The 9,859-nt window shown below is 41.7% G+C and overlaps 1 pseudogene; it reads right to left on the bottom strand.

The window, feature by feature from the left end:
- Positions 1–226: 226 nt before the first annotated feature.
- Positions 227–4,505, bottom strand: LOC110741216 (annotated as a pseudogene).
- Between the last annotated feature and the right edge of the window lie 5,354 nt (positions 4,506–9,859).

The raw sequence follows: 9,859 nt of genomic DNA, 5'->3' as shown, positions 1-9,859 counted from the left end.
TGAATGGACTATCCTTTTCCGCTCCTTTACTATAGGTTTCTGTAAGTCTTATGTGTTAGGTAAGTTTTCTGAAGAGAGCAGATAGTTGGTTGATGAATTCTTATCCATTCTGCCATCCTGTATCTTTTAAGTGGAGCATTTAGGCCATTTATATTCAGTGTTAGTATTGAGATGTGAGGTGCTATTCTATTCATCATGCTAGTTGTTGCCTAAATACCTTATTTTTTAATTCTGTTTTCATTTTATAGGTCCTGTGAGATTTAATGTCTAAGAAGGTTCTATTTTGGTGCATTTCAAGGTTTTATTTCAAGATTTTAGAGCTCCTTTCAGCAGTTCTTATAGTGCTGGCTTGGTAGTGGCAAAATCTCTCAGCATTTGTTTGTCTGAAAAAGACTCTATCTTCCCTTTGTTTATGAAGCCTAGTTTCATCGGACACAATATTCCTGCCTGGTAATTGTTTTGTTTAAGGAAGTTAAAGATAGGGCCTCAATCCCTTCTAGTTTGTAGGGTTTCTGCTGAGAAATCTGTTGTTAATCTGATACCTTTTCCTTTATAGGTTACCTGATGCTTTTGCCTCACAGCTCTTAAGGTTTTTTCCTTCATCATGACTTTTGATAACCTGATGAGTATATGCCTAGGTGATGATCTTTTTTGATGAATTTCGCGGGTGTTCTTTGAGTTTCTCATATTTGGGTATCTAGATCTCTAGCAAGCCCGGTGAACTATTCCTTGATCATTCCCTCAAATACGTTTTCCAAACTTTGAGATTTTTCTTCTTTCTCAGGAACACCGATTTTTCTTATATTTGGTCATTTAACATATCTGGAACTCCAATTATTCTCAAATTTGGTCGTTTAACATAATCCAAAATTTCTTGGAGACTTTGTTTATTTTTTTAAATTCTTTTTTAATTGCCTTTATCATACTGGGTTAATTTGAAAGCCTTGTTTCCCAGCTGTGAATTTCTTTCTTCTACTTTTTTGATTCTATTATTGAGATTTTTCCAGTGTATTTTGCATTTCTCTAACTGTGTCCTTCATTTTCAGAAGTTGTAATTTTCTAAATTCATGCTGTCTATTTCTCTGAGGATTTTTTTGTCCATATTCTGTAATATTTAAAAAAATTATTTGAGTTGGTATTCACCTGTCTCTGGTGCCTCCTTGAGTAGTTTAATAATCCACCTTCTGAATTCACTTTTTTTTTCTTTTTTTTCTTTTTTTTGGCAATTCAGAGATCTTTTCTTGGTTTGGATCCATTGCTGATGAGCTACTATGATCTTTTGGGGGTGTTAAAGAACCTTGTTTTGTCATATTATCAGAATTGTTTTTCTGGTTCCTTTTCATTTGGACGGACTGTCAGAGGGAAGACCTGTGGCTCAAGGGCTGCTGTTCAGATTCTTTTGTCCCATGGGAGTACTCCTTTGATGTGGTGCTCTCTCCCTTCCCCTAGGTATGGGCCTTCCTGAGAGCCAGACTGCAGTGACTGTTATTTCTCTTTTGAGTCTAGCCAGCTAGGGGAGTTATTAGGCTCCTGGCTGGTACTGGGGAGTGTCTGCAAAGGGTCCTGTGATGTGATCCATGTTCAGAAGTAAATGATGGAGTTGGCGTTACTGTTAAGAGAGAGCAGAAAAATGGAAACTAGATGAACATGACAAAATAAAACATCAAAATCCAGGTGGATCCTGGAAAACAGGGCCCACTGAATGACGAAGGACAGCCCACAGAGGAGGAAGACCAGCACTGTGAGCAGGATGGTCACGTACAGCCTGGTCAGTGGCATCTTCTGGGACCCGTAAAGGATCCTGACCAGCAGGACCAGGCTGGACCCACAGAGAACCGCAGATAAAAACATCAGCAACATGACTGTGATGAAATCTGATTTTGACACCAAACAGAATCAGCACCACTAAGCAGGAAGTCACAGAACATCCACTCCAGGATGCTCCGCAGCAGGGACAGGGCCCAGAGCAGGACACACACAACTTCTGACAGGTGTGTGGGGTGGCGGCAGCGGTACCAGATGGTCCACAGGACGGACAGGCAGCGCTCCATGCTGATGACGCTCAGCATACTTAGGCCTGCAGAGTAGGAAAAGGTCATTACAGGATTGACGATTTTGGAGATGGGATCGAGGATATTGATGAGGTGTAACTGGGAAAGTATAACGTGGCCGCTGAGGAGGAGGAAGTTGGTGGTGGCCAGGTTGAGGATGTAGATGGAGAAGGCGTTCCTGCGCATGCGGAAGCCCAGGAGCCAGAGTACAACCATGTTTCCTGTCAGCCCCACAAGGGAAATGATGCATGTCAACACCGTGAGGCTCAAGGTCTACTTATAGCAAGGAGTCTCCTCGGTTCCGTTGATTGGTGTCAGTTCTGTGTCCAAGGCTGGGATGGTTGGATCCATGCTCAGAAACCCTAGTCTGGTGCCCCTGGGAACATAAACCAGATGTGATCACCAGCTGTGTGATCTCTGATTCTCCCCACCACCCTGCCATGTGGTATTTTTCCTGTCCTCATTTAAAGAGGAGAGATCAGAGACTCGCAGAGAATAAGTCACTTATCAAAAGGTGGGGGTCCTCAAATCCAGTTTGAAATCCAGTTCTTGCTGACTCTGAAGCCTGACCCCTCTCTACTGCCACACAAGTTCTGTGCTGACATGGGAATAACATTAGGATCAAAACACCCCCAACTCATCCGGCCAGGGCTGTGGACCCGATTATTACTGTATCCTGGGCCTGACATTTTCTCTCGGGTGGAGGAATTCAGATACACAAGGAGGGGGTTGTGACACCCTCATGACCAGTACTGCTCATCCATGGTCAGGAAAGAAGAACATGCATTATGAATCAGAGGAAAATATGACCTTCGCTATGATAAGTGTGAAAATGGCTGGGCCTGGTGGGTGAGAAATAACTCAGTGTGTCAGTCATTGCAGACAGGACCACATTTTACATTTTATACCCCCAGTGCCTATTCCATGAGCAGCACACTGTGCTCTTCATAAATATTCATTTGATGGAGGGATGCATGCATGAGGAGCCTAATGGTAATGGTAGATTTAGATGAAGTGGAAAATAAAAATGAAAGCACAATATAAGGCATTAAAACACACACGTATAATTAGATGAAGAAAATTTCATTCATCAGAATGGACAGCTCTGTGTTGAGAGAAGAATTATTGATGAGTGCCCAAAACCTGAAATTGACCACTGATGTGACTTTGAAATGAGGACCCAGTGTGGCTTTGCTGAGCACCTAGAAGCATTTTTGTACACAATGTTTTGGGTCAGATGTGGGTCTCAGCTGAATTGCTCAGCAATAGAGCAGAGAAAAGAGTAAGTGAGGGTGAGTTCTGAGTGCCACTGAAGCAGGTAATTGAAGTGTGAGAATATCTATGAGGCACTACTAAGTGTTCTGCTGGGTATACACAATGTAAACCTATTTCATTCTCTCTTTCAGGAGATCTTTGGTAGCGTTTCTTTGTTGATGCAAACATCTGTATGTCCATAAGGGGAAATAGGAGATGTGTAGGGCTTGGAGTATAAAGAGAGATATTCATGCAGATTTTGACAGAAGAATGAGGACTGGGTCTCATCTGGGAGAATAATAGCAGCTGATTGAGAGTTTTTAGGGTATTGTCTCTTTTAATTATCTGAAGAGCCTAGGAGGTAAGAATTAGTATTATTCCTGTATGGGAGATAATGAATTAGAGCACTAAGAGAGGAAAGTATTTGTCCCTTAAACTCCAGATAGAGGATGAGAAGCAAATGAAATGGGGAACAAAACAGAGGTGAGTGAATGCCATTTAGGAATAAATTCAGGAGTTCCTTTTTGCCTATCAAAGGCCACTTTTGCTCTGGAATCCTGAGGATGCATAGGGGCAGGAGGCCTCCATGTGGAAAGAAGACATACCCTACTCTAGGAGTACAGAAGAGCATCTGGAGTGAGTGCGTCCATCATGAGCTCTCTTAGAGAGAAAATCTGCCACAGCCTTACTTGGCCAGAAAAGGAAATGGGAGGAAAAGGAGAATCTCTGTTATCCACACTCAGGGCTCTAAACTGTTTATCCATCTACATTTAGGGTATGATATATTTGTCTTTCTCATGAAACCTGAAGCTCCATAAGGACTAAGCCATGCCTGTTTTTGTTCACTGCAATATCACCAGTTTTAGCATGTATTCCTTAAAGACCATCTATTGTAATATCCTCATATAACATAGGAAGCAGTTGAAGCTTGAAGAATTAAAGGGTCTTCCTGAGATCGCACCGTGAAGAGCAAACCCAATAGCACCCCCTGGTCCTTGAAGCCCTGCATGAGACTTGTCTATTGCTCTCTACTCCACAATCATTATTTCTGAGGAGCTCTGGAAAAATCTTGATGTGAGCACAGAATCAGAGATAATCAGGGGCTGGAGAAACTACTAAGTGGCTACAATATCCATTTTCCTCTTCAGTCACATAACAATTCTGAGAGTTTAAAAGTAGGACTCTGGAAGGGGAACATCACACACTGGGGCCTATTATGGGGAGGGGGGAAGGGGGAAGGATGGCACTGGGAGTTATACCTGATGTAAATGATGAGTTGATGGGGGCTGATGAGTTGATGGGTGCACCACATCAACATGGCACAAGTATACATATATAACAAACCTGCACATTGTGCACATGTACCCTAGAACTTAAAGTATAATTAAAAAGAAAAAAAGTAGCACAAGGATATGCATCTCAATTTACCTTGATGCTGGATGACATCGTATGACCAGGTTCTGGTCAATAGGAGGTGAGCAGATGTGATATAAGGAAGTCCTGGCTCATGGGATCAATAGAAGGAGTATAGCGTCTCCTTCCCCTCTTCCTTCTCCATCAGACTGGGATGCTGAGGTGCCTGGGAGCCCTGTAAGACCACATGGATGAGGATGTCACTCTAGGGACCTGGGAGCAACAATTTTTGGAGTCCTAATTATCTGATGCCTTGGAGATTCCAGCTCAGATCTTAAATATAGTCATCCCTGGGTATTCACAGGGGATTGTTACCAGAACCCCTGCACACACCAAAATCTGCAGATTCTCAATTTCCTCATATAAAATAATGTAGTATTTATATATTTCGTGTGTACTTTCTCCCTTATGCATTAAGTCATTTCTAGTTTATTTATAATGTCTAATAAAATGTAAACATTATGTGAATTCTTGTTATACTGTATTTTTAAGAAAATAATGATGAGAAAAAAAGTCTGTACCTGTTCAGTACATACACAAATCCATCATATCTCTATTTTTGGGATATTTTCGACATGTGGTTTGTTGAGCCTGCAAGTTCAGAACCTAGTGACACAGAGGGACAACAGTACTTCCTTCTTTAAGATATTTCTAGTTTGTGTCTCTATTAGAGCAGCCAAACATAGATTCTAAACAAAAGGCATGTTTTCTCTTTTTAAAATTACATTTTATTTTTTATGCACTTTTGATAAATGCAAATGTTTCTGCATAAAAGTGACAGTAGAGAAAGATGCATGAAACATATAACAGTCTGGTAAAGCTGAAATGAGATAAGAATCAATGACGTTTAGATAGAGAAAGCACCAGGAATTAGGAGGCTATAAGAAGGTGAGAGGGATCGTCTCATTTGCCATGAGGATTTGCTTTCCATTCTTCTCTATCCTGTCTGACATCCTAAGAGAGTGGTTTCTATACACCTCATCAGTGGGGTTCTTTTTATTCTGGTTTCTGCCTGAATTGAGATACCGGCGGGAGACTGGCAGGCAGTAGGGAAGCGATTTGGGATTCCTACCTCCTGGATCTTCACTGTGTATTAGTTTGTTCTCACATTGGTATAAAGAAATACCTGAGAGTGGTTAATTTATGAAGAAAACAGGTTCAATTGGCTCATGGCTCTACAGGCTGTACAGGAAGCATAGTGGCTTCTGCTTCTGGGGAGGCCTTAGGAAGCTTCCAATCGTGTCAGAGGCAAAGAGGGAGCGAGGCATCTCACATGGTGAGAGCAGGAGCAAGACAGAGAGGGAGGAGGTGTTACACACTTTTAAACAACTAGATTTCATGAGAACTCACTCACCATCATGACAACAATACCAAAGGGGGATGTTGTTAAACCATTCATGAGAAACTGTCCCTGTTATCTAATCACCTCCCACCAGGCCCTACCTCCCACATTGGGAATTTGGGTGGAGACACAGATCCAAACAGCCTATTTGGTGTGTGTTGGCCATGCAGGGCTTTTCCACCTGCCTAGTCAGCCTCTTTCATCCCTATAGCTACAGCTATGGTTATGCTGTCATTGGTAACTGCTCCTTCCCTGTCCCTTTCAGGCTAGGGGAAGAGGTAGTGCTCCACCATTGCTACTTAGGGTGCTGCCCCGTGCATTGTCTCTATCCCTTAACCCAGCACATCTTTGTAAATGCTTCCCTCATGAAACACTCCTCAATTATTTCAATTTGGACTATCTATTTCCTCCTTGGGCCTTTCCAGATAGGCAAAGAAGAATAACTTTGAAAAGCAAGTAAAACAAAATTTGCTCCTACAGCAGTTCAACTCTGAGAAGCAATGCCTGCATGTCCCCTTGCTCCTTAAATGAATGTAAGAGGCAGCATTCTCTCCACGAGGGCAGATTGAATGGTTGGAATAATGGGTGTAATATTGGGAGATAAATCAGAAGGAAGTTCTGCCCAAACCCATTTGGAGTTGCCACACTCTGGTCTGCCAGCACAGTATTTCCAGAGGGAAGCTTCATGTCTCTTGCCTTTTCCTGAGACAAGCTCATGACCTCCTACATGTAGGACCCCAAGGTGGAAACACAGGGACGTGACCTTATAGCAAAAATGATAACTGACTATGAAAGAAGACAGTTCTTGGTATTTACCCTTATCTTTCCTTTTTCTTTTGTCCAGTGGAAGCGGTAAAGACCTCCTTTGTGCTAAAGGTGGAGAGCCATTCTGGGATTCAGTGACTTCTGAGGACCCTTCTGTGTTGCTTAATTCAGGAGATGCCTACAGGAGCAGGAATGAAAGCTGGTGGTCAATCCGGTTTATGAAGATGCTGGACAGCTTTGTAATTTCCTGTATAAGAACTATGGACAAATCAGAGGCCAGAGGTGTTTGAGACACAAACCCTAACCGAGATGATTCTTGGCCTGTGTCCCATGTCCAATACATATCGGCCTCTCCCATCACATCCCATCTCCTGAATGTAATTGCTGTCCCGAACATTTAAAATCAGTTATGGGCATTGGTATCAACATTAAGCAATGTGAGCTTTTGTTGTGAGGCTTTGTAACTAAAGAAAAAAGTAGGCCAGGCGTGGTGGCTCACGCCTGTAATCCCAGCACTTTGGGAGGCTGAGGTGGGCAGATCACGAGGTCAGGAGTTCAAGACCAGCCTGATCAACATGGTGAAACTCTGTCTCTACTGAAAATACAAAAATTAGCCGGTGTGGTGGCATGTGCCTGTAATCCCAGCTACTCAGGAGGCTGAGGCAGGAGAATTGCTTGAACCTGGGAGGCAGAGGTTGCAGTGAGCTGAGATCACACCATTGAACCCCAGTCTGGGTGACAGCACAAGATTCCATCTCAAAAAAAAAAAAAAAAAAAAGAAAAGAAAAGAAAAGAAAAAAGTAGATCATAGGTTCATTCAAAGCTGACAATGGCCTGACACCATTTTTTGGGTGTTTTCTTTATCATAGTGGTAATATATTTACGAGTATACTTTCCAAATCATAGAGAAGTGTATACAAGATGGAAAATATAGAATCCCATTGTCCAGAGGCTACCACTTTCTGCACTTTTCATTCTTACTTCTTTTGTTATTATCAACTCTGAATAGTAAATGCATGTTTAATTTTACTTCATCAGTACGAACCAGTGGATCAATTGATTTATCTTTTAAAGTATAAAAAGTTCAACATATATAATATATTCTTTTTTCTGCCACTTCGTGAAATTTGTTATTCTAAAATTTTTCTTTCGGGTAGATACTCAAAATGTTATGTTTTATTCTATGCTTCCATTCATGTGCCTCATGCTACAACCAAATTATGCTGCTTATCTTTTTAAAAAATACCTTTTGAATTAGACTGTTTATCAACAATTGAGAAAAATCCTTCAATTGAATCTTTCAGCAAATATTTAATAAGGACATTGTATGGGCTGAATTTTTTTTCCCCTACAATAATCAATATGTTGTTGTCCCAATCCCCAGTAAGTCATAGTCTTGCTGTACAGGATTTGGAGACAGGGACTTTGAAAAGGTAATTAAGTTTAAAAGAGGCTCTTAGCCTGGGCCTTAATCCAACAGGACTGGTGGTTTTATAATAGGAGAAGATTAGGACTTAGACACACAGAGGGAAGACCATGTGAAGACACAGGCATGAGAAGACACCATTCAACCCTGTCCATGCCTCGATCTCAGGCTTTTAGCCTCCAAAGTTATGAGAAAATGACCTTGTGTTGTTTAAGCCACCTGGTCTGTTGTACTTTGTCATGGTAGTCCTTGAAAACTAATACAGATGTATCATGCCCCAGGCTTAATTTCAGACATTTGAGTTTCAGTGTGAATAAAACTAGTCCATGACCTTCTGGAGCATATCATTAAAGGGTTGAAGGTGAGTCCTCAGAAAGTAAATGAAAAGAAAAAAGGTCTGAAGAGTCTCCATCCATTTAAGCTCTGGAGGAGAAGTTGGATCCAGCAAACCATCCATAGAGAAACTGACCAATGGAGCAGAGGTCTTATACAGGAGTGTATATGGGAAATTACTTTGTGATAAAGGTTGCATATTAAAATTGTGGGCAACACATGAAAAGGAGAAACTGTGGAAGAAAGAGAAGAACAAGAAGATTATGATTTTCCAGAATTCCAAGCCATGGAGTGACTGGTGAGTAAATAGTTTCAGTAGCAGCTATGTGGTTGCAAAATTGACCTTTGGCTGAGCAATGAGGAGTCATTGCCAATATTGTCAAAGTGGTTGCAGAGTGGCCTGAAGACTAAGGGGAGCAGGTGTCTTAGAGAATGGCAGGTGGTGTGATGGGATTCCTGGCCACCGCAGATGAGAACTATCTGAAACACCACAGACAAGAATACAGTTCAGGCCGGGCGCAGTGACTCACGCTGGCAATCCCAGCATTCTGGGAGGCCGAGACGGGCGGATCACAAAGTCAGGAGATCCAGACCATCCTGGCTAACACGGTGAAACCCCGTCTCTACTAAAAATACAAAAATTAGTCGGGCGTGGTAGCGGGCGCCTGTAGTCCCAGCTACCCGGGAGGCTGAGGCAGGAGAATGGCGTGAACCCGGGAGGCGGAGCTTGCAGTGAGCCGAGATCGCGCGACTGCACTTCAGCCTGGGTGACAGAGCAAAGACTCCGTCTCAAAAAATAAAAAAAGAAAAAAAAAAAAAAGAAAACAGTTCAGGCAGGTGGTTGCCTGCCATGTTACTGTATAAGCAACGAACAGTATTTCTATATACAAAACAGGGAGTAGGAAGAAATAAAAAAAATGAACCCCAACCACATCTTCTGAAAAAGAAGGGTAATGAGGATGATTAAAACATAGTGTAAAGCCTGAATAAGCACAATATTGTAGTAGTCACAGTCACGTATAGAAAATCTAATCAGTGAAAAAGTTGTAAAACTAACCCTAATACATATGGAAACATAGTACTGTCATATCTCATTTTATTTTATTTATAATTTTTTATTTTTCTACATTTGTGTGGGTATATAGTAGATGTGTATATTTATGGGGTACATGAGATGATTTGATACAGGCATGCAATGTGAAATAAGTACATCATGGAGAATGGTGTGTCCATCCCCTCAAGCATTTATCCTTTGTGTTACAAACAATCCAATTC

Source organism: Papio anubis, chromosome 12 (assembly GCF_008728515.1).
Source record: "Papio anubis isolate 15944 chromosome 12, Panubis1.0, whole genome shotgun sequence".
In the NCBI taxonomy this organism is placed as follows: domain Eukaryota; kingdom Metazoa; phylum Chordata; class Mammalia; order Primates; family Cercopithecidae; genus Papio; species Papio anubis.
This window is presented reverse-complemented; position numbering and strand designations above follow the sequence as displayed.